General features: G+C 44.7%; 1 protein-coding gene across 11 annotated transcripts in view; it reads left to right on the top strand.

Moving 5' to 3' along the window:
- SPATS2L (spermatogenesis associated serine rich 2 like) overlaps positions 1 to 26,433 on the top strand; it is a 151,280-nt gene that overhangs the window by 63,282 nt on the left and 61,565 nt on the right. For 2 of the 11 annotated variants that reach the window (XM_056348536.1, XM_056348539.1), the window contains exons 1-2: positions 2,306 to 2,401; positions 24,793 to 24,866. The gene's annotated coding sequence lies outside the window, so the exon portion shown is untranslated. Of the gene's footprint in view, positions 1 to 2,305; positions 2,402 to 2,887; positions 3,044 to 24,792; positions 24,867 to 24,890; positions 24,911 to 26,433 lie in introns of those variants that run through there. The other 9 variants (XM_056348544.1, XM_056348543.1, XM_056348535.1 and 6 more) reach the window with 7 other exon arrangements.

The following is a 26,433-nucleotide window of genomic DNA, read 5'->3' as shown; positions in this document are numbered from 1 at the left end:
AACAGATTAAGAGTGCCAGGATGGAGACAAGGAGGCTCCAAGAGAGCAGGAAATCATTAAGGCACCTTTACTGCCTAAGTTACTACATAGTCCAGGTGTAACTGTACAGTCTCATAATTTTTGTCATATACACTGAGATTTGGAGATTCCTTTCTTCCTTTGCAAATGGGAAACTGAGGCCCAGAGAAATTAAATGAGCTGTCTGGGCCACATCAGAAATATGACCACAGTTGTATAGGAAATACTGCGAACTGAGGATTTAATGCAAAATCCAAAGTCAGTGCTCTGACCAGACCATCTCACTTCTAATATAATCCAAAGGTTCCAGCTGGGATGTTTAATTGCTGTTGGTTATCCTGTTACCTTTATCAAAGAATAACCTCTACAGAGGAACAAAACAGTGCAACGTGTGTTCGTAAGATTCATACTGCTATTTGGCATAAACAGGGGATGGGAACTAAACTCAGGGCAGCTACTGTCCTCTTTTGAACATGTAGACTCAGCATACAGCCAAATATACTGCAAGTCAATGCAGATTTGCACATTTGTTGCAAAAATTAAAAAGCTGGTGAAGTAATGCTAAAACTCCTTCAACACTGATGTAGAATCTGTGGCACCTTGACTGGAGATCAGCTTCTGGGTATTGGCCCTTTATTCCACAGAAAAAAGTTGGCAGATGTTGCATTAGTGTCTGTATGAGGGGCTCCTGTTTCCCGAAGGTTAGCCTGAGGCAGCCATTCACGGTCCCTGCTGCAGAACGCGGGCGATCCCGCCTGCGCTCCCATTCCAGCCTCTGCCTTTCAGTTGCTGTGGATGGCAGTTTCCTTGTGTTGGCTTTTGCGTGCACCTGCAGGCTTCCCAAAACTGCTAGGCCTTCTCTGTTCGCAGCTCAGCCCAGTACTCTGTGTATTCCTCACTTGTGTTTAGTACCCAGCCAGTTCACCCTCAAGACTGTCCAAATACACCGTTTCTTGCCAACAGTGGTGGGTGAAAAAAACCCCAGGAATTAACTTCAGTGTACACAGGGTGCAAAACCTATATTAGAAAGTATGTAACGCGTAGACCACTTAATTTTTGTTTAACTTTTCTAAGTAAGTTTACCATGCATCTTAATTAACTTTCTCCAAGTCACTACTTTTTAAAAAGACACCAAATGAAGTTGCAGCTCAGGCTTTTCTTCCCACTACACTGTCACACAAAAACCTAATCTATTTCTGGCCATTCTTATTTTTAGATTGTTCTTCATATACCGTCTACCGCCACTGAAATTAAAGAGAAAATATAAGGAGTGACCTTTGGCTGAGCACATACAGTTCGTGCGTGAGCTAACCAGCAGGATCCTTCTTCATTCTTCTTTTCCCCACGTTCTCGTTCTCCCTGCCCTCCCCCACCCGAATACAATTTGTAAGGCCGTCAGAGCCTTTCACCCCACGTGTTTCCACGTGTTCCTTCGATGGGTCTCAGGCCCACGGCTCACACCGGCACCCTTGTTCCGTGACCGTATGGCGCCGCTGCCGTGGGCTCCAGCCCGCCCGCCGGGGGTGCAGGGCGGCGCACAAGCCCGGGCACGCCGAGCGTACTGCCGACGCGGGCAGCTCTGCGGGCACGCCGCCAGCTGCAGCGCCGGTTCCGAGCCCGCGGCCCGGCCGTAAGGCTGCGTATCCCACCGGCGCCCCCGGCTTTGGTGGCGGCGGGCACGGCGGTGGCTGCGGCCGCCCCGCCGCCGGCCCGGGGCGCGGCCCGCCCGGTCGCTGCCGTGCGTACGGGCCCGCCGCAGGTCGGAGCGGGGAGCGTTGCCACGCCGCGGCGCGGGCAGCCGTGGCTGGCGGCGGAGAGGACCGCGCGCCGCCTCCCCGTCGTGCCTGACGGGGTGGGGGGGGCTGCTCTGGGAGCCGAGGCGCGGGCGTCCGGGGGGCGGCGGTGGGTCCCAGGCCCCCGCGCCAGCGGCTGGTGCGGCCGGCGGAGAGGCGAGGCGTGGGGCGACGGGCGGTGCGCTAGCTGCCGCAGCTCGCTCCGCGGCTCGGGAGGGCCCGGCCGGGCGGCGCCCCGGGGCGGGCAGGTGCCCGGTAAAGGCGGCGGCCGCCGGAGCGCGCAGGCCGCGATGCCCCGGCCCGGCCCCGGCCCCGCCGCGGGGGGTAGGCCCGCGCGCAGGTGAGCCCCGTGCCGCCCGTCGCCGCGGCACCCCCGGCGCGGGGCACCCTCTCGCCTGCCGCGGGCGGGGCGCGGGCGGCCGCTGCCGACGCGGGCCCGGGGCGGCGCGCGCGTGCAGGGGAGGAGCGCGAGGCGTGTCCCCGCTCGCGGGCGGCGCCGCTACAAGCCGCGCCCTCGGCGCCGGCCGCCGCGCCCCGGAGCCTCCTCCCGGCCTCTGCCGTGGCGCGGCTCGGCTCGCTGCGGCCACCAGGTGAGGCGCCGCCGTGCCCGGGTCCGGGGGCGGCCCGCCGCGACTTTCCCGCCCGCGGGCGGCGGGGAGCGGGGCAGGCTCCTGTGGTGGCGCGCGGCGCCTCGCCTTCGCCGCTGCTCCCGCGGCTTGGGTCCCGGCGCCGGCCCCCGTCTGCGGGCGGAGGCAGGCGGCCCCCTGCCCCGCGGCGGTGCGCGGGCGGCGGGCGGCCCAGCGTGCGCCGGGACCGGCTCTGCCAGCAGCGGGAGCCGCTGGCCGCGGCTCGCCCTATTCCCGCCGCCCCGGCAGCGCGCGGGCGCCGCCGGAGCGGGGCTGCGCTGGGCTAGCCGGTAACAGCCCGGGCCGCCAACGGGGAGCGGCCGGCGGGCGGGGAGCGAGCGGCGCGTAGGGAGCGGGCGGGCAGGCGGGGAGTGGCCGGCGGGCGGGGAGCGAGCGGGCTCCCCCCTCCCCCCCCCCGTCCCCGGGCGCGCGGCGGTGGCGGGACGGCGGCCGTGGCCCCTGCCGTGCCGCGAAGCGCGGTGACCGGCGCGAGCGTACTGCTGCGCGGCGGGGCGGGGGCGCCGTGCCCCGGCTGCCCTCTCCGCACGAACACAGCCGGCTGAGGCTGGGCTTTTATCTGCACCAAGGTAAAAGACCGCCCGGGAGGTAGGCTTGGTTTGGGTTTGGTGCGGTTTTTGGTTGCTTTGGTGGTTTTTTTAACGTTTGTCGTCCTTTTTTCTGCTGTGGATGAAAAACTTAATCATTAGGTGTGGAATTCGTTGATAAGCAGTGGCAGCTGGCAATTTTCTTTTATTCTCTGTCAGAATGCAATGCTTCCTTTGTTGGGCTGTAAATGAATAGTGCAAGCTTCTTCCCCACCCTTAGCCTTATCATCCTGAGATGTGAATCGCTTGCGCTACCAGATTTATTTTCTTTAGGAGAGCCAAGAGGCACCACAGGTAAACCCATCTGCTTCATTCCAGGTCACATTCCCCTGGACCGATTTGGTTGTTTCCAGCTTGAAATTGTGCTACAAGGCAACTAACGATTTTCCACAGGAATTCTTTTCCGTTAACTTATAAACTTGAATTACCAGTCTAAAGCGTCTGTCTTCTGTTTCTTTGAGTTCCTGATGTGTTCTTAACACATTTTCCAGAATGTGATCATTCAAGAAAGGTAAAGTAAAAGCTTTCTACTCAGAAAGTAGAAAAGACTGCTGCATGCAGAATGTCAGGGTTAACTAGGAGTGTATTTGCACTGGCCATGAAAGAAATGCAGGGCAGTAACGTGTTGAATGCCGCTAACTAGAGTCTGCTGGGAGCAGGACACTGTGCCCTTGCCACAGTTGTTTCTGTGAATGCAGTCAAACCCTGTAAATGCAGAACGATTTCCAGGTCAGAACAAGTTGATGAATTTTATGAGGCACCATCACAGCCTGCTGGAGCTGAATGCTGCCACTAGACTGCGAGTGTTCTCCAACTAGCTGTGTTGTGGGAGCTGAAGGAGTTTGGCCCTTTAGGAACACAGCAGGATCTGTTAAATGTAATGAGACACCAATCAAGATAAGCCTTGTACTGTGTCAGGTGCTGTATAAATACCTATGGAGGTAAGGTCACAGCTCTGGGAAATGTACTGTGTAAGAAAAAAGTATTATGATTAAGATTAAATAAATTGAGTACCCTTCAAAATGTTCTGAGGGTTATCCTTAAGTGAAGGGTCTGTTTCCACAGTCCTTATGCCCAGGCAGAGGCCTGAGAAGCAACATGTGCTTGAGAGTTGCTTTTTTGTCTGACATAACAGTAACGAGCCTAAAAATTGAACACAGGCATTTCTGAGTACTTTCTGTCTTGAGGGAGGTTTGGTTCTGAATCTAGATCAATTATTCTTATCCAGTGCTTGCTCAAAGAAGTGGAAATGAGGCAATGTCAGGTCACCTTCGTGCCGTTTCCCAGGTTTTAAGGAAATAACCTGTCTGGAACTGAAATCAGTTTGGGCCTATTTTTAATAGAAAGCACAACAAGATCCTAATGCCCTGCGGTCTCTTTTGTATTTTCTTTGACTTCTAGCAATGGTGGAAGTGCTAAAGCTGTGCCCATCTGCAGTTGTAGTTGACCTGTATTTGGTATTAATTACCCCAAGCTGTTATATATGAGTTTCTTTTTTGACTACACACATTGCCTATGTTGTCATTCTAGGGCCTGTATTTCCTAGTATTTTTTCAGGGCCCATGTCTTGGAGGCCTTTGGACACTGTTAAGTAATGCTAGTCATGCAGATGACAAAAAAAAAAAAATCCTCATTTTTTTTTTTTCCCTCAAAACAATCTGGTGTGGTGCTTTACAAATCTGAAGGAAAGGTCGAACTCCGCTTTTCACTGTGCACCAGAGGATAAAAGTAAAGCTGTGTACAATTTGGAGCAGAAGACCCAGGGGCAGTGAGGCTTTGCTCAAAGATCAAGGGAAGAAAAATAACTTACTGTTAATTGTAGTTGACTCTTATTTAATATTAAGGATTTTATTGTCCATGTTATTCTGGGAAAATATGGCTGGTGCTACTGTCTCCTCTGTCCTCCATGTTTTCTTCCCTCCTTAGATGCTTCACTAGCTTTCTTGCCGTTTTCGCCTTTGTGTAAAAAAAAATGAACTGTAGTGAAATAGTTAACTTTGATAGTGGAGTGCCTTTTATTTTAGACTGGGCAGGTTCCTCTGCTAATAGTTGTTTGAAAGGAACACTCTGTAGCATTATTATACCAAAGTATTTGGCCCTGAACTTCCCTGGCATCAGCAGGGGGCTGTGCGGTTCACATCTCGTTGCCCCGTTTGCTTCTAAGCATCTTGAGCGTCAAGAAGATGGTGCAGCGTTGCTTTGCCTCTGCTTCGCATTTGGAAGTTCCTCTTTGCAGTCCTGAGGACTATAAACCCATGTTTTACAGAGTGTGAGATGATGGGCTCTGTAGTTACCTTGGGGTTATATTTGGCATGGCAGGACTTTTACTTCCAATATATGTCTGCAGGTGATGCCATGCATGATTCCAGCAGCAGAGATTTTGGACCCGGTAGAGCTGTCTTGTAACATGCCGAAGGCCAGCTCCTTGCCTGGTACAATTTCATAGGGCGGTTGGAAGAGCTAAATCCAACTGACACCTTGACCAATGGTGTGTGCAAAATATGTTGCTTGATTTCAGGAGGGGTTGTGGGCACACAAGGAATATAAATTCTGGGATGCAGCAAGAATCTGGAAGGTGAAAACTGACATTTTTTGACTGTTAAGTTTCACAGTACCTGGGTAGAACAGACTGGTGAAGAAGGGAAATCTGATGGCCATGACTTTTGTTTCTGAGTGGACGTGCAGTAATTCCTTAGTTCTGGATATGGATTAGAAGAAATCTGGTTTTGCTTATTAGCTCCCACTGTCTTTCCTGCTGAAAATTTGTCCGTGTGAAGATTGCTTAGAAACTCTGTAATGAAATCATGTGTGCAAATCCCATTTGGGGTGTGCGCGCTGCCTGTATGTAAAATCTGAGAACTGAAAATTCGATTGGGGTGGATGGAGAAGTAAAGCATTTCTTACTTTTGAGAAGTTATCAGCAGATGTAATCGGCCCTTTTTTTTTTTTTTTTTGAGATACTTCAGAAACAGACCTCAAACTTTAAAGAGTCAGTTGCTGGTTTCTCAGTATATAAAAAAAAAAGTCTTTGTGGAATAGGCCATCATATACTTTATGGGTGATGGCAAATTTGCTCAATCGGTGATTATTAAGCACCAGTGACAATGCTTTCACTTCTTGTCCCAGTACAATTATACTTTTACTAGATCTTGTACCAAAAAAGCTTCAGATGATTTTCTGTTTGGACAAGACAAATAGTGCTGCAGACCCTAATTAAGGTTTTGGAATAAAGTCAAAACTCTGCATGTGTTTTAAACTTCTCTTGTAAAACAACAATAATACAGAATGCCTGCCCATCTTTTTGTAATACAAAAGAGACTAATCTAAAAATATGCTCTGTGTGTACATAGTGGGAAAGGGTTGTGGCATAACATTTTTCAAAGCCTGCTGTCTTCTTGGTTTGCTCTTAGCTGAAGCTATACAATTTCTTCAAAAAACATGAGTTAGAAATGAATCTGCAATACTTTGTGACTCCTTGTCCTTTTCCTTCAGACAAAAGGCTCTTTCAATCCATTGTGCAACAGTCCCAGATTTTCATGTGGTCATTCAAGAAGAGGATAGTGACTGGCCTTCATAATAGACTTTTCAGTACTCTGTCTAGGGGTTTGCTGACTGAAAAAAATGCCTATGGCTGTGTACTGTGTTCAGTGTTTAAAGTATTCATGAATCTGATCTCCTGAGCCTTGAAAAGGTAAAGAGTTCAAATGGCAAAGAAGCCTCACCTGTTTGTAAATACCAGTGTGCTGCTGCTCAGAGTTGGGGACAGATTTTGGCCTGTGTAAACCCCGCTGCGGTGGTATTTGATGTTCACTGACTGAAGGTCTGTTCTATTTTATTTTTTTTTTTAAGTGGTTACTTAAGGCTGGTGTTTCCATGAACTGTGCTTCCAAGAGGGTTGATGCTGTTTTATGTTCTGAGTGGCATTGAGCAATGTTACCTGTTTGTGCTGTGCATGGCTGAGTGGGCTTGTGAGTATGACTTCCTGGGAGATGACTATCCTCGAAAGTTGTGGGTGTGTTTTGAGTCAGTTTTGAAGAAGCTGCTACCATTCTTGTGTTGGCAGTAGAGCCTTGCTGAGTTGTTACCCCTTCATGCTGCTAAGGCCAACCTGCCCGGCAGCATTTCAAAACAAACACCTGACATGCAGGGCAGGTAGCCTGGTGTTTGTTGTCCCAGCCTTACACAAAACCCATGCAAAGATTAATGGTGTTTGCCTGAATCTTATTGGAATAGCACCGAAAGATGGTGTTTGTGCTATGACATGTTTCAGAATGATGGTAGCTCTTCAGGATCCTGATTGGTGGTGTTAGAAACCTGTGCGGAGCTTGCCCTGAAGGTTCAGCACTGGAGTGTCCATCTGAGTGCTCTCCATGGCGCGGGGCATTTACTGTTGCTGAAGGCTGATGCATGCTGACAGCTAGTGGGGTGACAGGTCAGGACTTCAGGCTCTCTTACTGGTTGAAGTGCCACTGCCAAGAAAGAATATTTGGGCTCCAGACGACTTCAAGCTCAAGCATGTACTTAAATGGTCGTTTCGGACTGAATTGCTTTCTTAGTAATGTTTAAAACCAGCATTGAGTATGTGCTGTCCTACACGCATCCAGGTTGAGGTTTCCACTGCTGCACTACGCTTAAACTGTCCGCTTTTAGTATTAAAATTACGGTACTGGGTCTGGTTCTCTGTGTAAAATTAAATGCAATAAAAGCCTTGCATGTGCAGCCTGGGGGTGGTGGTGCTTCTGAGTGGGAATGCATTCAGAGACTGTGGTTTATACTAGTGGTGGAAAAACCTATAAGTCCCAAGATGTCATTGCTGTGGGACTTCTTGCTGTGTTGATAGAGGGAATAACAGTCTTGTGCAGTAATACTAGCCTATGAAGCATTTGATTTAGTGATCTTTAGGACTCAGTCTGAATGAAATGTTGCCTAATTTTGTAAGTCTGTTTTCCAATAATAACTTAGTGCTGTCTAGAAACTGTTTTGAGTTGGCTGGTTTGTTAAGCTGCTGGCATGAAGTTGTGTTTTGGTGTTAGGATTGGAGCTTGTGCTCCTCGCTCTGGAGCTGATGAAGAGAGGGGTGGTGCGGAGATGGGCTGCTTGCACAGTGCTTGGGTGGAGAGAGGCTTCTCCATCCATTCCTGCAGCTCCTGAGGCTTCCCGTGTACTGCAGCCACTTTGTTACTAGAGTGAAAGGAGGAAACTTACTTCTCATTAAAAATCTTGAAGAACTTGAGGGTTTCTTCCTCCCAAGACAGCGAAATTACGTTGTGTACAAACACAGTGGGAGCCAGAAAGGATTGGATGATTGATCTGGCCAACAGAGGCAGCCGGGTCTGAAACACAAGGAAAGACCAGCAGAAGGGAGTTGGAAGATCAGGTGTACTATCAAACGCACACAGCTGTAGCACGAGTAGGGCAAGAGGTGTACCTGCCAGCGGTGCCCCAGAGAGGTCTGCAGCGAGGCAAATGTGGATTAACCAGAGCGGCTGCTGTGTAGGAGTGCCTGGAGGCTTGTAGTGGTGACAAGAGCAGGGAAGGTGGCTGGAGGAAGCCCTGGTGAGGGGGTGAGGGAGGAAGGCTGGGGAAGATCCCGGGGCCAGGAGGAGCTCTGGCAGTCAGAAGGCACAAACTTTTTGGCCATGTCTGTTTAGATACTCAGATGGGAATGGAAGCTTGTGAGCTGAGGGCAAAAGGGAGGAACTACAGGGAATATTTTTTCTGTGTGATGGTAGTACGAGACCAGGGCTTCCCTGGCCCTGATGGGTTTTCCTCCAGTTTGGCCATTTGGTTAAGGATCTGATGGAAACGGTGGGCTTGCAGCAGTTCCTGCATTACTGATTTAGAGCCAGATTCTCTTGGGGCTTATGCTCACTGAAATCCACAAGTACAGAGTTTGGCCCTTTATCGTTTCCTTCTCACTCAGTAAAAACAGTTCTCCCTTTATTATCTGTTGCTAAAACCACACACCTGTCTTTAATATCTGTGCTCTTGTGTCTTGTTGACCTACACAGGCTGATTCTTTACCGAGTTGCTGGTAGATTGGAAAGTTTTGTGGAAGACTAGAGAATGTGGTTGGCATAGAGTCAATTGCAGTAGCTGCACTGACTTTTAAAAATGTGATTATTATCATTTTATCTCAAAAGAAGACAAATATCCAGACAGTGATGTATTGGGGAAACCTCGAGCTGAGCAGGCAACCAGCTTTACATCAGAAGATCTCTGGCTCTCTAGTGTTTACCTGTGAGTGAAAGGGAACTATGGAAAATGTCACAATGTTTCTGGTGCATGCTGAAGACAGGAAATCCTCAACATCAGTGGAGCTGTCCTTCTGGATGCCGATGTAAAATCGGTATCTTGCCTTATGATCTTTATATAGCCTCCTTTTTTTTTTTTTTGTCTAGTTATTGTTTACGTTGTTTACTGGGCTTTTTGATATGAGATGGTTCTAATGGTGTGCTATTGGGTCTGGATCACAGCATGGCCAGTAAACTCACAATTTTTTCCTGTCATGAGGGACACAAGCTCTTTGCATGTCTGAAATAGGTGCGGTCTAGGTCCTTTGCGGATTATTTTCTGTGGAAGAGGTATTTCAAGCCAAGGTCTTGTCGGAGCTCTAAGTGTATTGGAAGTTTTGCAGCACTTGCAATGTGAATAGGAGTTTGGTTCCATGTCCTTAGCCAAGAACATGGCGTGATAAGCAACTGTGGAGCAGGCTGCAGCAGTGGGCTGCCTTTGGCTCCCATGGCCCTGTGTTTAAGCAGTGCTCAGTCTCAAAACTTCTGGCAGTTCTGTGGGAGGGCTCACAGTCCACAGTGTTTTAGGATGAAGGGGACTCTATAATGTGTTCTGGTTTGTAGTAGAGAGAGTAAGCCTACAAACCCAGGGAAGTTCTGAAAAAGAACAGGCATTTGGCAGACTGGAAAGTTGTCTAATCTGGCAACAGATGGTCATGTGCGTAAATTCATCCGCTGTGCTGCCATCACTTGACAAAGAATGATGGTTGCCTTTCTCTACACTAATGGGGTGAGTTGAGGTTCCCATGTTAGTAGCATTTTAATATGCAGTTCCCTTTTCTAAAGTTACACTGTACCTGACTGATTATTTTGCCCCTTACCCTGTAGATGAGAAAGGTTGAAAACTTCCAGTTGCCTTCTGGTGTTGGATTCTCAGAGGTATTGAGTGCAGAAAGTTTTGATTGGAATTTTGTGCAGTCAGGTCCTCTGAAAATCAGGCTGTAGGTGAATGGTGGTACCTTCCAAAGCACTTTAAAAAGAATTGCTGAAGAGCAAAACTAGATTTATTAAACTGTAACAAGGGGCTTGTTAAATGGAAAAGGGATTATCTTGTAGTTGGAAGGTCTATTAAACTGCAAAAAGGTTAGTCATTACCCTTGTTGCATCATATTAAAGGAATGAAGCAATGTAAATGTAATCATTAATTAAACTGACTAGCACAACTTTAAACTGTCACTCACTATTTTAAGTGAATATCTTCTTCTTTCGGAGAGTGGCTTAGTCTGATACTAAAGGTTCCTTTTCTGTAAATTAAGAAAAAAAAAAAAGGAAAAAAAGAAAAACCTCAAGATTGCTGTTACTTATGACAAAAAATGACACTTTGTGTGATGCTACAGTGCTTGTTCTGGGCTGAACTCGGCCTACCAGGCTCTGCACCCTCGCTGAGCTGCCTGTGGAGTCAGAGCCCAGCTCTTTAGAAGTGGTTTAATAGAGCAAAATGGCCAAGCAGCGTGATAGCAGGGGCTGTTTTTCTGCAGTGCCAAATGACCTGGGCAAGGACAATTCATTCTGAAATGCTGGGCTGTAAGGTGGGCGTGTGGTGAAGGCCCTTTGCCAGATGTCTGTGGGAGCCAGGCTCCTGTAAAGCTGCGGCAGGCACTGGGCACTGCTGGGGCTGGCGGCAGCTGCCCTGCTGTGGGGGGTGCGGTGCTGGGAGTGCTTGTTTTGATGGATTTTGTCTTTGAACAAATTTGGTACCAGACTCTGTGAAAGGGTTTGCCTTTTTCTAAGTTAGAATTTTTCTGGGAGGAAACTCAGGGGCTGTTGTGTGACATTTTTGGACATGTTCAGATTGCGGTACCAGCCGCAGAAAAGAGCTTTGGGAAGGAATCTGTGTTAATTGAAGTGGAAAATACAGGGATACACAGGCTTTTGAACAGCAGATGGACTCCTTAAGAGACAGGCCATAAATTGGTATCCCTCTGTGTTAATGCAAATATAGAAATGTACCTGTGTTTTGTTTTTTTTTTAAAAAAACAACACAAAAAAACCCTCACCCTAAAACATTCCCCCCTCCCCCAAAAAAACACAAAACCAAAAAAATCCCCCCACAACACACAGAATATACAAATAAACTGCATGTAGTTAAAAGTAATGTCCAAAGAGCAGTCAGATGGCAGTAATGGGATGGGATAGTATCAGCCACTCATAGTCAGCGCAATCTGAACTACGTAAGATTTTCAGCATGTATGATACAAGGAAGTCTGTGTGTGTGATCTGTCTTGTCATACATAAAGAGATAAAGATAGCACACTTTGCTCTGGTCTGACCATATACTTTTTTTATGTGACTGTTTTAAATATTTAAATGTTTTCATGTAGCTTCTTCCTGGAAGGAGTCTACCAGACTTACCTTCTTACAGCTTGATCCTGCATGAGGATCAGCTGAATAGGAGGAGTGGGGCCCAACCTTTGCCTGTTTCTAGCTCTCTGCCCAGATTGTTTGGAATGCTATTTCCATTTTCAGAGTATAAGCTGAAACCTGGAGCCATCTAGGAGTTTTATTTGCTTTTGATGGGAATGTAGGACTTTGTTGTTCTTTAAAATAAAATATGAGAAAAATTAGAGGCTGTTAACTTTTGCCTCCAAGTGGCTAATGAATCAAGGCCGATAATTTGTATAAAAGATTTGGCTTGAAGTCGTGTGGAGTAAATTGAGTTCTCATAATTCCTTGAAAGGAGAAGCAGAGAGATCTGCTAATAAGGTCCTAACCATTATGTATTAACAGCCATGTGATGATATTCATGTGATTGCTGACAGGTGTGAGTGTTCCTCTGTGAGAAATATAACGAGCTGAGGTGTGTTGAACCTCTCTTCACAGAAATGACAGGCCACTGAAAGAAAAACGCTCATACAGAGAGTGCATCTATCAGAGCTGTTACAAAAATGGCTCTGCGATTCCATTTCACATGCAATATGTACATAGAGAGTAGGGCCAAAGCAACACCTCTACCTCTGGGAACTTGTCTGTCTTGCTGATAAATGTTAGTTTCATAATTTCTCTTGTGGCATTAATTCTGTGGGATTCCCGTTCTAGTTGTGCAGGAATTGATTTGCCAGTTTCTAAATTTGTCTCTTACATGAAACAATGCATGACTGAACAGTGCTCTTCTCTATTGCTTTAAATAATACTTCTTAAGCATCTTTGATTGCAGGTCCTGCCCAGCTCTGACTCCATGACCTCCCTCATCCCAGCTCCTTTGCTGGGGCTTTGAACTATTATTTGATTCATTGTTTGGAGTTCTGTTTGCCTCTTCCGCTCTCCCTCCTCCAACGGCTCTATCCCTTACCCTCCCATGATAGTAGTAGTCAAATTTAGGTCAAAGTAGTATCTGCAGGAGAGGCTGTTTCCAGAATTCTTCCCTTTCTTAAATGCCAGGCGTCCGAGAAGGACCAGCTAATGGTATTTCTGGTAAACTACTGGACTTTGTATTCTGGTACCAGTCTTCATTATCTAGTTCTGTCTTCAGGCTTTTAAAGTATTTTTTTTAAATGTTACTTTTATTTTATGTAATAATATAAAATATTGATATAAAATAAAAAATAAAATATATATTGATATATTTAGACATACCTAAGGTTTGAAGGTTTTCCTTAAATTTCTGTGATCTTACTTAATTAACGCTGAAGGGAGGCAGTTTCAGTGGGTTTGTGTTTGTTCCTTAGCAGGCTGATGTTACATACTGTGTTCTATGGTAGTTCACATCTCTTTTTTGCATTTGCAGCATGTTTATTTTTGGGCGTGTGGATGGACAGATCAGTTGTGTCAGAAGACTGTTTATGCTAAAAGTTCTGATGGTGATTGTAGGGAAATGGGTAAAAAATTGGCCTCTGATATGGAGTGGCTGTTTTGGTTTTATCTGCTACCATTTTTAAAATAAGAAAGATTAAAATAATTATTGCCCACCTGACACCCCGACATACAAAATGTTTTAACCATATAAAAAGTGTTTGTAATGCATTAAAAAAAAAATCTTAGAAAAACCCCCCAACATGTTTCTATTCATCTCCTTTTACTTTCTCTTTGGGGGAGATGTGACTGCCAGAGTAATTACAGCATATAATGTTTTGAAAGTCTAAATAGAAATTTAGATTAAAATTTTAAAAGTCTTCATTTTTTATTTCCTTTTTACTTTTTTTTTCCTTCTAAGCTTATTCCTGGAAATCATGTCATGCCTCCAGTCAATTCTGCATGCATAGTGGTATGCGTCTAACACACCATTTCTGATTTAGGGGGTCTCAGCCCTTTGGGTTTGTCAGCTCCCTCATTGGATCCTGCTGGCAGGAAATGCTCATGAGTAGTGACAGCAGTGGATTTTTGGCCGTGCTTCAGGCTGGTTTGAATACTGATAATTCAGTTAGAATGATTTGTGTTAAGTGGGGCATTTCATTATATACAAGACATGAAAAGATGTAATAGTTCCACTTGTATTTTGTAACTTCGTAATTCTGCTTTTAATGGCCAGCTTTTACAATGTGCTGTAATCCTGAACGTGCACCAGGAGTTGCTTGTATGGCTTCCCAAGTTCACAGACTTCAGTAATTCACTAGGAGAAGAGGTGTACTGATGCACTGAGGTGGCTGAAATGAATTTTAATTTTTAACATATTGATGATGAAGGTGAACACAAGGTGGTCAGGCAGTGTGTGTGTTTGAAATCTGCAGATGTGGATTTTAAGGTATTTGCTGACATGTGAAATCTGCAGTTCATACTGAGGACTGGAGTTAAAAGGATGATGTTGATTTCATTGGTGATGTGAGCAAAGCCTATACCATGAAGGTCCATCTGTGAAAGTCATGAGACCTTGCAAATGAGATGGGTAGGTTGTAGCCATATTTATTTTTGTGTCCCTTGTCCCTTCTACGTAAGTAGCAAAAATCTTAGGAAATAAAATGGAAAAATAAATAACATCAATGTACTGTGAGGTTTGCAAAACTAAACCAAACAGAAGTCTCAAAGCAAAGGTTGGGTTGGAGATGGTAGCTTGGCTGCCTTGTGTGTGAGTAATGTTTTCCATGCAACTTTGTCACTGAAATGTAACATGTTCCTTTTTTTAGTGTACCATAAACTATGCAGACTATGTCTTGTGGGTGAGCGGATGTTACTGGAACAAACTTTACTTTTGGTGTATCAAAGGACTTGGAGCAGAGAGGCCAAGTCGTAAGTCAGTTGCTGAGGCTCAGTGGCAGCAGTAAATACGTTTGTTCCTATGAAAGTAAATACAGACAGGAATTCTGAATAAAAGATCCATACAGAGGGTGCTGTGCCAACAAACTGAGGCAAACTCTGGTTTCCTTTAGCATAGAGTGTATCTGGGTTCAGTGAAGGCATTCCAGACTTGCACCAGAACACGCTTTTATTCAACCTCATTAGCATAAAAGAAAACCAAACCATATTTTGGCTTTATTTTTGCCACATTGCTTCATAACTCAGAGACTGGCACAAGCATTTCAGCTGAAGCCTGGACCAAAATATTTTAAATGGTCAGAGCAGCAGTAAGTTCCAGCGTGAGAAGTTTGCTTCACTTCAAAACTTTGGGAGTTGTTTTATTACTTGTATGTTATTCCCATGAAGAGGCTGCTTTGACATACAAATTAGTGTTTCATGGAACCTTCTGTCTCAGGGCTGTGAGAGCTCTGCATGCTTTCCTTTGTGATGTGAAATACCACATGGGAATGAGATCTCATTTACACTCATGACTAAGTCTGACCAAGATCCCCTGAGTAATTTTGCTCCTCCTTCCTATTAAAACTTCAAAGGAGGATGGAGTTATATTTACATTTGTAAATTGATTCCATTATTCATTTTTGTTCATTATGATACCACGGCTGTCAACCAAGCCCCACGCAGCCGCTCGCTCACTCCCCCTCACCCAGAGGGATGGGGAGGAGAATCGGAAAGAAATGTAAAACTCCAGGGTTGAGATAAGAACAGTTTAATAGGTAAAGCAAAAGCCGCGCATGCAAGCAAAGCAGAACAAGGAATTCATTCGCTACTCCCCATGGGCAGGCAGGTGTTCAGCCACCCCCAGGACAGCAGGGCTCCATCGCATAACAGTTACTCGGGAAGACAAACGCCGTAATGCCAAATGTCCCCCCCTTCCTCCTTCTTCCCCCAGTTTATATACTCAGCGTGCCACCATACGGTATGGAATACCCCTTTGGCTAGCTTGGGTCACCCGTGCTGGCTGTGCCCCCTCCCAATTTCCTGTGCCCCCCCAGCCCTCTCGCTGGCAGGGCCCAAGAAGCTGGAAAGTCCTTGACTTAGTAAAACATCGCCCAGCAAGAACTGAAACCAGCAGTGTGTTACCAGCATCATTCCCACATCGGAGCCAGAACACAGCACTGTGCTAGCTACTAAGGAGAAAACTGACTCTGTTCCAGCTGAAACCAGGACAATCCCATTCTTAGAATTTGTATGCAACAAGAAAAGAGGGTATTTCCCCATTCTAAATGGAGAGAAATAAAGATTGGAGTTTTATATATAAAGGAATATATTTAATTGCAGGAGCTCTATATTATAAAACATGCTTCGTAGTTGTGTTCAGCTCTTGTAAGAGTGCCAGGAAGGACAGAAGAGTGTGAAACTGCTTAAAGGATAGCTAGCTGGGAGTTCTCAGTCCTCTTCCTTTCTAGAGATCAGGCCAGCTAAGATGGAGCGAGGTGGAATCGGACTTGAGGATCCCATTGCTGCTGCAGTACTAGATTCTGAGCAGAGTGGTTGCGCTCTGAGCAGGATGTACTCCCTGCTCCAATGGGTGAGCAGAGTGTACATTCCTCTGCTGGGCTACTTTCCAGTAAGGATCCCCAGGAGGTGCTGGTGTCTTCTTTGGACTTCATGTCCACTTACGTTGTTATAAAGGCAGGCTCAACCCGGTTGTTATGATGTGACCTAGTGCTGAGGAAAAGTTTTGCTTTTCACATTTAGGGTGTGATGTTTTTTCATAAGCACAGTGAGGCTGGCAGTAGACTTAAGTCCCCTGAAGCCCCCTTTTCTCTGTGTCCCAGTGTAACTAGGAGGGGACATCTTTAGAGGTGGTCTCTAGTTGGTGCTTCTTGGAGATTTTAATTCTTATTTGTTGTTGTCTCTGATACTGGGTAATGCACAGTAAAACCCAGTATCAGCTGGGTATTGGTATCAGGAAAAGTTGTAAACCTGTTCCTGGATTGAGCTGCTCAGTGCACCCCGTAGGTTTCAGTGTCTGTGTTCTGTGTTAACTGCATGTCTGCTACAGCTATAGTATGTTGCTTTTGGTACTGACCTCGCTGTCTTACCTGTGATATTAAGCCACTGTAGGGTTGTCTGCTAAACTGCAGCATAAACCTGCATCTGCAGCCTTGATGCATTATCTGCCACGCATTGATTGTTCAGCAGATACCCTTTGTCTCCTAAAATAATCCCTCACTCAGTTAAAACCATATGCGTTCAGACATATTTTCTCTGCCTACTGCTTGTTCGGATAAGCAAATAATTTAAACTTTTTTTAAAAGCATCATTTACATATTTCTTTCTCAGAAGATGATTATATCTTGAAATGCATATATACATATTGGCTTTGTTACTAAGAAAATGTCTGTTTTGGTTTTGGAGCAGTTTAAAAAATTGCTGTACAAGGCTGAAGAAGAACCATTTGACAGTGAGGGCACAAACTGATTTTGCTTAAGTTTGCAAAATACCAAGTACTGCTTCCTTCAGAAGCTTCTGTCCTTCTGTTGGGAGGCTGAAGACAGATTACATGGAGGATGTGCCAGTTTGAAAATAGTGGTGATTGCACTTGAATTTAAAATAAGGTATTTCGGCTGTCATTAATTATAGCAGCTGTACGATGCTTCATTGTTCTGATTTGCTATAGGTGAATGGGAGGATAGGTTTTGCCCAGAAAATGACACTGGATATTTTTTGGAACTTAGTTGTACTTTCTATGATTGTCTTTTAGAATAATTATAAGGTAATGTTCTGTGCAAACTGACATACTCAAATTCGCATGGGTCTGCAGTGAATTTTCTAATAAAACTGTGGAGGTTATTTTGACTTGTTAACATGCTGTCTGAGACACAGTATTTTTGCATTTCCCAACCTCAGTAAGAGGAAGCTTTCCTGGTAGATTGACCTTTCAGTGTGCAAAAATGGTGAGTAAAGCTCACAGTGGACTCCAGCTGGCAGGAGAATTCAGTTCAGTGAGGAGGCAGTTTTCACAAAAAGGCATGGAGAGTCCACAGATCATACAGAATCTTTTTCTTGTTCTTTTTAGAATCTTGTAGCCCCTGAAGTGTACAAAGTTGGAGATCCCATAGCTCCTCTAGGCACTGCATGTATCCTGGCCCATCGGGGTATGGGCAGTTGCCTTAAGCAGGGCTTTCCAGCTTTGTGGTGTTGCTTGGTTACCATCATTCCCACAACTCTCTAAAGCAAAGCAAATGTAAAAAACCCTGGTTTCTATTTATGGGCTAGGCTACTGTACAGATCCAAACAAAACAGAATTGTAAATCCTCTACAGCTTCTCTAATGATCATTTTTTCCCTCAAGTATTCCACTTGGCTACTCACAAAGGCTTTCTATTTTAGGTATGTTTGTTCAGTATATTGGGGTACTTCTAGGATTCTGCACAGACTCTGGAAGTTCAGAAGCTGGATTCCTGACTGGAACAAGGAAAAACAAATAATGGCTTGTGTTGTCGGGCAGTCTTGCTAACTTGAGCTGGGATATTGCCGCTTCAGATATACTTCATGTGCATCCTCAGTTCAGGGCAGGGCAAAGTGCGCAAAGCTTAGCTTGGAATGTGGTAGGGAATATTTTCTTTAGTAATGAAAATAATGGAGAACTCTCATAACCATTTGGCTGAGCATCTCATGTAATTTTGTGAATATTTCCGAATGTAGCTTCACAAGTCCTTTCGTGCCCTTGGGAGAATACTTTTGGCATGCAGGCTTATGTGTTTCGGGGAAAATTCTCATCTTAAATCAAATTAGCTAATCTTGGCGAAATATACAGACCCTCTGAGAACTTGAGTGTAGCATGGGTGCATAAGTTTCTTTTAATGAAGTTAATTCCCAAAAGAAGGCTTCTCAGGGAACATGAGTGAACACTGGTGAACAGAGAGCTCTCCATAAATCCACTAGGGTCACTAACAGTGTACCTAGAGTTGGTTACAGAAACCTGCTTGCTGTTTCTGAGAGTGCAGAAAGCTAAAATAAATGGAGGTATCTGTGAGTCAGCCAGAGGTTGAGGAAAAATAAACGTATCCAAGTAAAACATTCCCAGCTGTGGAAAAAACTATCCCCCATCTATCAAAAGCATGGAAAGTGTAGGTAGCAGACAGCAATTCTTGTAGGAAGTAGAACTTCTAAGCATTGCCTTGTGCTCATTGTCTGAGAGCTAGTGCATTAGTGGGGCCCACAACTCAGTCCTCTAACCATTTTGGGTTTCCAGTAGGTCCAGTTCTTCTGATGGTGGACTTGTAAGAGGGATTTCTCATCCAGTGAGGTACCATATGGCTCACGTGTGTCTGTGTTACAGGTCTGTTCCAGCTCTGTCAGTAGGAATTGGATTAGGCCCTTAAAGCTTTGAGAGAAGAACGTCAGCTGTCACTAAGTTAGGGGGAATAACAGGCTTAAATAATGGCAGATCACTGTTAGAATAAAGGTGCTTGCAGACTCTGCATGTGGACTTGTTTAAAAAAAAACGTGTCAATGAAGAGTCTGAGGCCCATGTTGGTACTCTAGCTCACACCAAAGTTCCCACAACCAGGGAGAGCTTCGTAGGCTAGAAGGACTGGATATTCCAGTCCTATAAGACACGTAGATCATAGTAAACACCAGAGTTGGTTGGTTTTTTTAAACCGTGCTATTTCATGCTGGCTGAAACTGAAGTGGTGCCAGTTGTATGTCTGATTGCAATGCTGGCTCTCTGCTATGAAAGCCTTAAAGGACAATTTTTCTCTTTGACAAGACCACACGGCATGTACATGTTTTCTTCCTCATTGCTGCTGCTGTTCATTTACTGTAATTCCCTCCTGTACCAGTGTTGAACATGGATTCTCTCCTTTGCCCTACTGTAGTATTACTATCCCACTTGTGTCACCAGACAGAAATCTGGCATAGGATGAGAGGTGATCCAGTCCTGAAGCTTTTATTTAGTTTTTTCTCAATCCTAAAGTTAACAGATCCTTTTTGCTATAAAATCTTTGGCAAATATCAGATTGAGGATGGTTTCAGTCAGGGAGCTTATGCTGCTTTATAATCATATGCATCTTTTGTTGTAATAAGCAGTGCGTGTTGTAAATGTCAATATGAATTGTCCTCTGAAGGCTGGATTCCTGCTGAGTATGCTTAACACTGCATTCCCTGGCTGAAGTTAGAAACTGCAGTTCACAGAAAGGAACATCATGGTGTTGTAAAGGCAGGTAAAGATCAGCTTTGGAGGATGCTGTTATTAATTGGCTGAATATTGAGATGCAAAACAGGAACCTTGCGACTGTTGGTGTAGCAGTGACAGACAGGGAGCACCCCTTACTTTTACTACATTGGAGCTTACGTCTGTGTTAGGCGTAAGGTTGAGGCTAAATGTCTTAAGGCTTGGCTAAATGTTAAAGATACGGAGGTTTACTTTCCATGTGCTAAATAACTTCATTGGCAGGTAGGGAAATGTGATTGACTCAGTAGCTAGGCCAAAATAATAATAATAATAATAAAGTCCAAAAAAAAAGTGCCAAAACTCTCAATAAAGTCTCGCTTTTGTGTGCTTACCAGCAGACTCCAAATAGCCTTTGCACTTGGTCATGTCAGCGTTTGACAGAAGATTCCCTGCCTTCTCTCAGCTTGCTTCTTGCACTAGATGTTCTCAGTGGCTTCATCGGAGAAATATCTGTGCATGAAAACAAACCATAGTCCATTGTATCCTTGTGTTACCAGCATTCATCCCAACTTGACGTGCCTCTGGTTCCAGCAATAAACCTAGCTTTTAATTTTTGAAGAAAAAAAACCCCAAAACTCCCAAAACAACAACAACAAAAACCCTACAACCCCAGACAAAACTATTCTTAACATTAAATGTAGAAGTGACAGGTAGAGTCATTAAGAGTTAAACGTGAGCATTGGACCCTGCAAGCTAGCAGAACTGTAGGCAGCAGTGGAAGACTTCAGAAGTCTTTTGTTGAGCTTGTGAATACATAGGGTTGAGTTCAGTTTAATGCTCAGCCCTGCAATATTTCTCTGCTTGTATACAGGCTACTGCAGGCAGGATCTCATGGGTTCTGCTTAAATTTGGAGTTGTGTTGGAGATAGCTGGGTTTTACATTGGGGTTTTGATTTGGGACTAGGGGGATTTATTTTACTGCTGGCTCCCACAAAGGTAAGAGCCGATTTAGACACAGTCAAATAACTTTCAGTTAATTTCAGTGCTAATCTTTGTTGCTGGGCTATACTTAAACACAGTCCAAAATACAGTTTTAGGATACATACTCGGGAACAGAGGGATTGAAGGGTATGTTTACCGTCAGGATCCAGAAGGCTTATAGGTCTACAGTGGAATTAGCAGAGTGCAGTGTTTAGGTTTTTGAGCCCTTCTGCATGACAGATATATTGTGGAACCTCAGGTTTAAGGTTGGGGATGGGGCTAGGCATCAGAAGAGAATTGGTCAAAGAGTTTGCTTTACTCTTTGAAAGAGTAAAGAAGATTCACATAGGATGAGGACTCCTGTCCAGTGTTCTACAGCTCATGGTATGCTTTGATTCTTCATTAAGGCCTTGTCCTGGTCTAACCCCGGTCACAGCCAAGCCCCACGCAGCCGCTCGCTCATCCCCCCTTGGTGGGGCGGGGGAGAGGATCGGAGGGGTCAGAGCGAGGGAACTCCTGGGCTGAGATGAAGACAGTTTAACAGGTAAAGCGAAAGCCGCGCGCGCCAGCAAAGCAAAACGCGGAATTCGTTGCCCACTCCCCACGGGCAGGCAGGTGCTCAGCCATCCCCAGCACAGCAGGGCTCCGTCACGCCCGTGGCTTGGGAAGACAAACGCCGTCACTCGGAGCGTCCCCCCTTCCTCCTCCTTCCCCCAGCTCCTGTGCTGAGCATGGCGTTCTGTGGTCTGGAATATCCCTTTGGCCAGTTGGGGCCAGCTGTCCTGGCAGTGTCCGCCCACCCCCCGACTAACTCCCTGTGCCCCCGCACCCCCCCAACTAACTCCCTGTGCCCCCCAGCCCTCTCGCTGGCAGGGCCTGAGAAGCTGAGGAGCCCTTGGCTTAGTGTAAACATCGCCCAGCAACAACTGAAACCAGCAGTGTGTTACCAGCATTCTCACACCAAATCCAAACGCAGCAGGGCAGCAGCTGAGAAGAAAATTAACTCTATCCCAGCCAAAACCAGAACAGGCCCATATCTCTATGAATAGCTGTTGTGATCTGGATTTAATCTTAGTATGTGGTTCTGGTGCATGTATGCATTGTGTGTCATTAATACTAGGATTAGGGAACTGTTAAAAAGATCAGAGTTCAAGATGGGGAGGGATTTAAGTGCTTGGTTTATTTGTATGTTCTCCAAGGCTGTAGAGCTGTGATGAGCACTGATTCCTGCTGCTTTTTTTGGCTTACGTTAGTTTTGGTGTGGTTGTTTGTCACTGAGCTCTGTTTGATGTGAGGTTTGATGATGTGCTATCTGAAGCCCTGCTTCTTTTCTCTTTGTACCCTGCAGTGGGGGACAATGGGTTGAAGGTTCCGAGAGGGTGTTTCATGTCATCTCCACACACATGGCCTTCATTGGCCATAGATCTACCACAGAGGGTTACGGGCCACTGTTTTTAAAGTCTATACTACCTGCAGAGTCACAGCGTGCTTTCCTATTTCAGGGTCTTTTTTGTTTGAAAGTAAAAATCACTTTTAAGAATTGACCTTTCATTATGATGTGAAATTACCTTAAACATTTGTGGACAGTAAGCAACAGTATTCTTTGATAATACAGAAATGAAAAACACTTCCTTTTAAGTGTTGTACCTTCACTCTTAATTTCCTTTCTCCTCCCTTGGGTCACTGTTTCCTGCATAATGTTTTCTTTGATATGCCATGGACCATTGACTAAGGACAAAATGTTGAGTTAGGAAGGTAATCAAATTATGGAGAGATGTCCCATAAGAATCTACTTATATTTTTTTCAAGGTATTACATCTCATTTGATCAGACTTGACAGAAGTGGTATCGTTTGGAAAGAAGAAACCTTTACAACATCCAATAAAACTTTTTTCTTTCCTTTACATATGGTACATAGCTGTCTTGGTTATCTGCTTTTTTACTTTACAGTGATGCAAACCAAAAACTTTTTACTTTTTTGCTTGTGTTCCTTTGTCTTTTAAAATAGCCTTTAATAGTAGTAGCCCTTAAAGTACAAGAATTACAATTTGAACTTTAATAATTTCATACCAGTGACTGCATTTCATACCTGAGACCACATCGAGGTATGGGATTCTGAGATTACTTGTCACTTTGGTCTTCAATATTTCATGAAGTTCAAAAGGGCAAGGATTGTCAAAAGAACTCACTGAGCAGGGGAAAGAAAAAAATTAAGTTGTAAAAGTCTTACCATTTGATTCTTCAGATTTTAATTTTCCACTGAAGTTGAAGAGGAATCTCCCCCACAACTCGGGTTGAAGGTGATCAAAACTGGGGTTTAGCAGGTGGCATGTTACACAGGAGAAAAGCAGAATCACTAGGATGCCTCAGTACAATAATGTGCATGATCTGATTTGTTCTGTTTAAATCCTAAAACCACCACCTACAGAAAATGCACTATCACAAATGTTGCTGTCTTTCTTGGTCTCAGTTCAGGTGCTCGCTAGACAAAAGGGATGTGCAGTAGCTCCCTCACTCTCATCCCTTGCTTGTGTCTCCTTGAAGGGAGCAAATAGCCAAGTTGTGCCCTTGCTTGCACAGAAGAACAGAATACTGGTAGGACCGTAGCGCAGGCCTGTTCCTGAACTCTTGGTTAGAGCATTATGCCCAAAGGCAAGGAAGTGGGTGCGCTTCCCTCACTGGGTTTCTGGCCCCTCTATTCATCTTGCAGATCTGTGCCTGTTATGTCGATTCCAACACCCAGAAATGCTCTTTAACACTGTGACATGTATAAGTAATTGTATTTCTTCATTGAAGCATCACATTTTACATTGCTTCAGTCTTTTGATTTTGAACATAACTGTGACTCAGCAAGCCATGCAGAAGCGTGTTCAGATTGCAATGGACTTTGGGACCTAATCTGTGAGAGCCTTTGTTTTGGGAGCCTTTGCTAGGTGAAGTGCTTCAGGGAACATCTGGCAGGTTCAGATGCAGAAGCGTTTAAGAGCTTTCTGCTTTGCTTTAAAATAAAACCTGTGACTCTGACAGGGCTTTTGCACTTCAGAACTTCACTTTGGCTTTGGCAAAATCTGTAGTTTCAAGGGTAAGATGGATGAAATGGGGCAGCAGTCACGCACTTCTAGTCTATTACAGTGTGAGTATTTTGTAATGCAGAAGGAAAAGTAAGTCTGCAAAGACAGTGAAGTCATAGTGGCTTGGTGGAGGCTGGTTTCAGCAGTCAGGATGTTCAGAAATGTCACATTGTACTTCTAGGGTTAGCTGAGGGACTGCTGAACAGATCTTACTCCAAGGCAAACAGGGACCAGCATGTAACTCACTTAAGTAGCAACTAGAAAGGGTTAATTCCTGTCTGGCATGCGTGGTTAAATCGTAGACCAGTTCATGACTGCCTTCTCCTTGCAACTACAGAAGAGAGTGCAAAACTTAACTATTTCTGGTTTTGTTCCCTCCTGTTAATGAAATCGGGAAATCAGTCTCCATTCATCTGTCTATGGGCATAAACAGGCACTCAGCTATCCATGTGGTTGTATGTCTTCAACTTTGGGGATAATTCCCCTGAAATTTATAGGCACGTCAGCAAAGGCCTTGTATTGTGGGCAGAGTGCTGGTGTCACTCTTTGGGCTTGCCTCTGTTTCAGCTGAGTTGGTATTCTTGAGATAATAATGTTGCTTGTTGGAGAATGACCACACTGAAACTGTGCTGGTGTGGCTCAGGGGGATTTGTTTAGTAACTGGTGACTTACTGTAACTTGCACCTATGGCCCTCTTGCATTAATGGATAGAACGGTTTGCATCACTTAGGTTTATCTTTCTGCACATTGCGATGTGCTGGCTGGTTTGAGTTTAAAATACATGTTGGTTTTAAAAATGGGTTTGTTATAGCTGGAAGAATTGTATGTGTGGTCAGGAATGGTGCTAACAACAAGGTTTAGGTAATTGCCTAAGCTTGCATGGCAGTGAAGGTAAGTCCTGTAAAAACTGGTAAGAGCATCTGTCAGCACCCCCCATGTGTTGAGCAGGGTAAGTAAGGGAATGAGGGGTGTTTTTTCGCAAAAGTCTCCTGTAAGGAGAAAGCAGTATAGTAAATCAAGAGTAAATTAACTAATCATGTTCTAACTTACAGCTGTTTTTTGCGGGAGATACAGTCTTTTGGAGAAGATAGAAAAACAAGAACAGAAACTGGAGTCATTCACGGTGGTAAGATACCTTTTATGTCTCTCCTTGCTAACCATTGTGACTGGGTAAGTTCAGAAACTTGTAGGTTACGCTTTCAGCCTATACTTTACAAGTGAGTTCATCAGGTTTCTTGAGCTTATCCTGCTAAAGCTGATCATAGTGACACATACCACAATGATCACAGGGGAAGGAAGGGGGGAAAAAAAAAAAAAAGACAAATGTAACAATTGGCAAAATGGTACTTTATAAATTCCTTACTATGTAGCTTTGACTTTTTACAAAAACACAGGTTGGTGGGTAAGTAAGCCTACTTTCACATGGCACGTGTATATGACAGATAACAAATAGGAAGGTACTTCATTTATAGGTCTGTCAGTGCAGGAACAAGAAGCCAGGAACTTTAGGGGCTGCTTTCACCAGGACAGTGCAGCCTGTTTGAACATCTCTGAAGCTGTTTGGTTCCTGTTTTGTCTACAGTCTTATCTTTCACTACTCCAGATGAATTTCTTCCCTTCATCTACTTTCTTTGTCATTCAAGTTGGTAATGTCATCTTACATTGTCCTACTGCTTCTTCTCATCTGTTTTTTTAGTAGTTTGAACCACTATATTGTGGTTTGCAACTGAAAGTTCTGCTGAACCGGTGTTCTGAAATCATCTCACACTATATAGTCCAAGGTGATGTTCAGAGGATGGTGGGAAAGGGCAGCTTCATAGTGAAAAAAAATAAATAAAATATTAGCTAAAACTAGAGACTACAGAACTGGGAAATGGGGTCTCTGCAGTTGCCTCAGTTCAGAGGTGTGTGAACCTGGTGGTTTTTGTCACTTGTTTTGAAGAAAATACTTGTTTAAATATATCAAATAATTCCTTGTGCTGTTGTGTCTGACAGTAGGCTGTTTCTTTCTGTCCAGCATGTTATGAAATCATAAACTCAGTCTGTTCTAAGCATAAGAAGTGCGCTAATAACCCTGTCATTGTGTGTAATTCTAACAGGGATGACAGTTTTTTAAAAATGTCTTAAGGTTCTCCAGTTTACTTGCAGTTTAGGAGGTCTGGACTGTGTTCCCTATGAATAGCTTGCTGAGAAATCTTCAATGAATCACTTAATGCCTCAAATGGAAATCTCTAAAATGAGATAATACTTCTGCACTTGAACATGGGTGTCGGGACAATAACTAGATTATGTATTGAGGCTTGTGAAATGCTCAGGGTCATTTGCGTGTTATTTTGCTGCCCACGCCCCATTTCTTTAGTGGAGGGCTGTTACGCTTTTTCTTAAGGATTTTCTTTTTGCTTGTAACTTGTTTTACAGAGTTGCTGTATGGCAAAATTCCAAAGCTTTTGGTGGTGGAGGGCTTACAAGGAGCAGCTGAACAAAATCAATCTGTTACTTGATAGTTTAGCATGCTAAACTCAGTAGTGATGAGCTGTGTGACTTAAAGGAAAGAAGAAAAAAAAATATGGATGCCCAGAGTGGTTCTTGCACATCTGCTGATCTCAAGTGTGGCCAAATACATGATGAAATATGACTTGTCTGGCTACAAGCTCTTATTTACTACAACTAAGCGAATTATTGGGTCAGTTCCT

Source organism: Falco biarmicus, chromosome 8 (genome assembly GCF_023638135.1).
Source record: "Falco biarmicus isolate bFalBia1 chromosome 8, bFalBia1.pri, whole genome shotgun sequence".
NCBI lineage: Eukaryota > Metazoa > Chordata > Aves > Falconiformes > Falconidae > Falco > Falco biarmicus.
The sequence above is the reverse complement of the archived record's forward strand: the minus strand, read 5'-3'. Positions and strand labels throughout refer to the sequence as shown.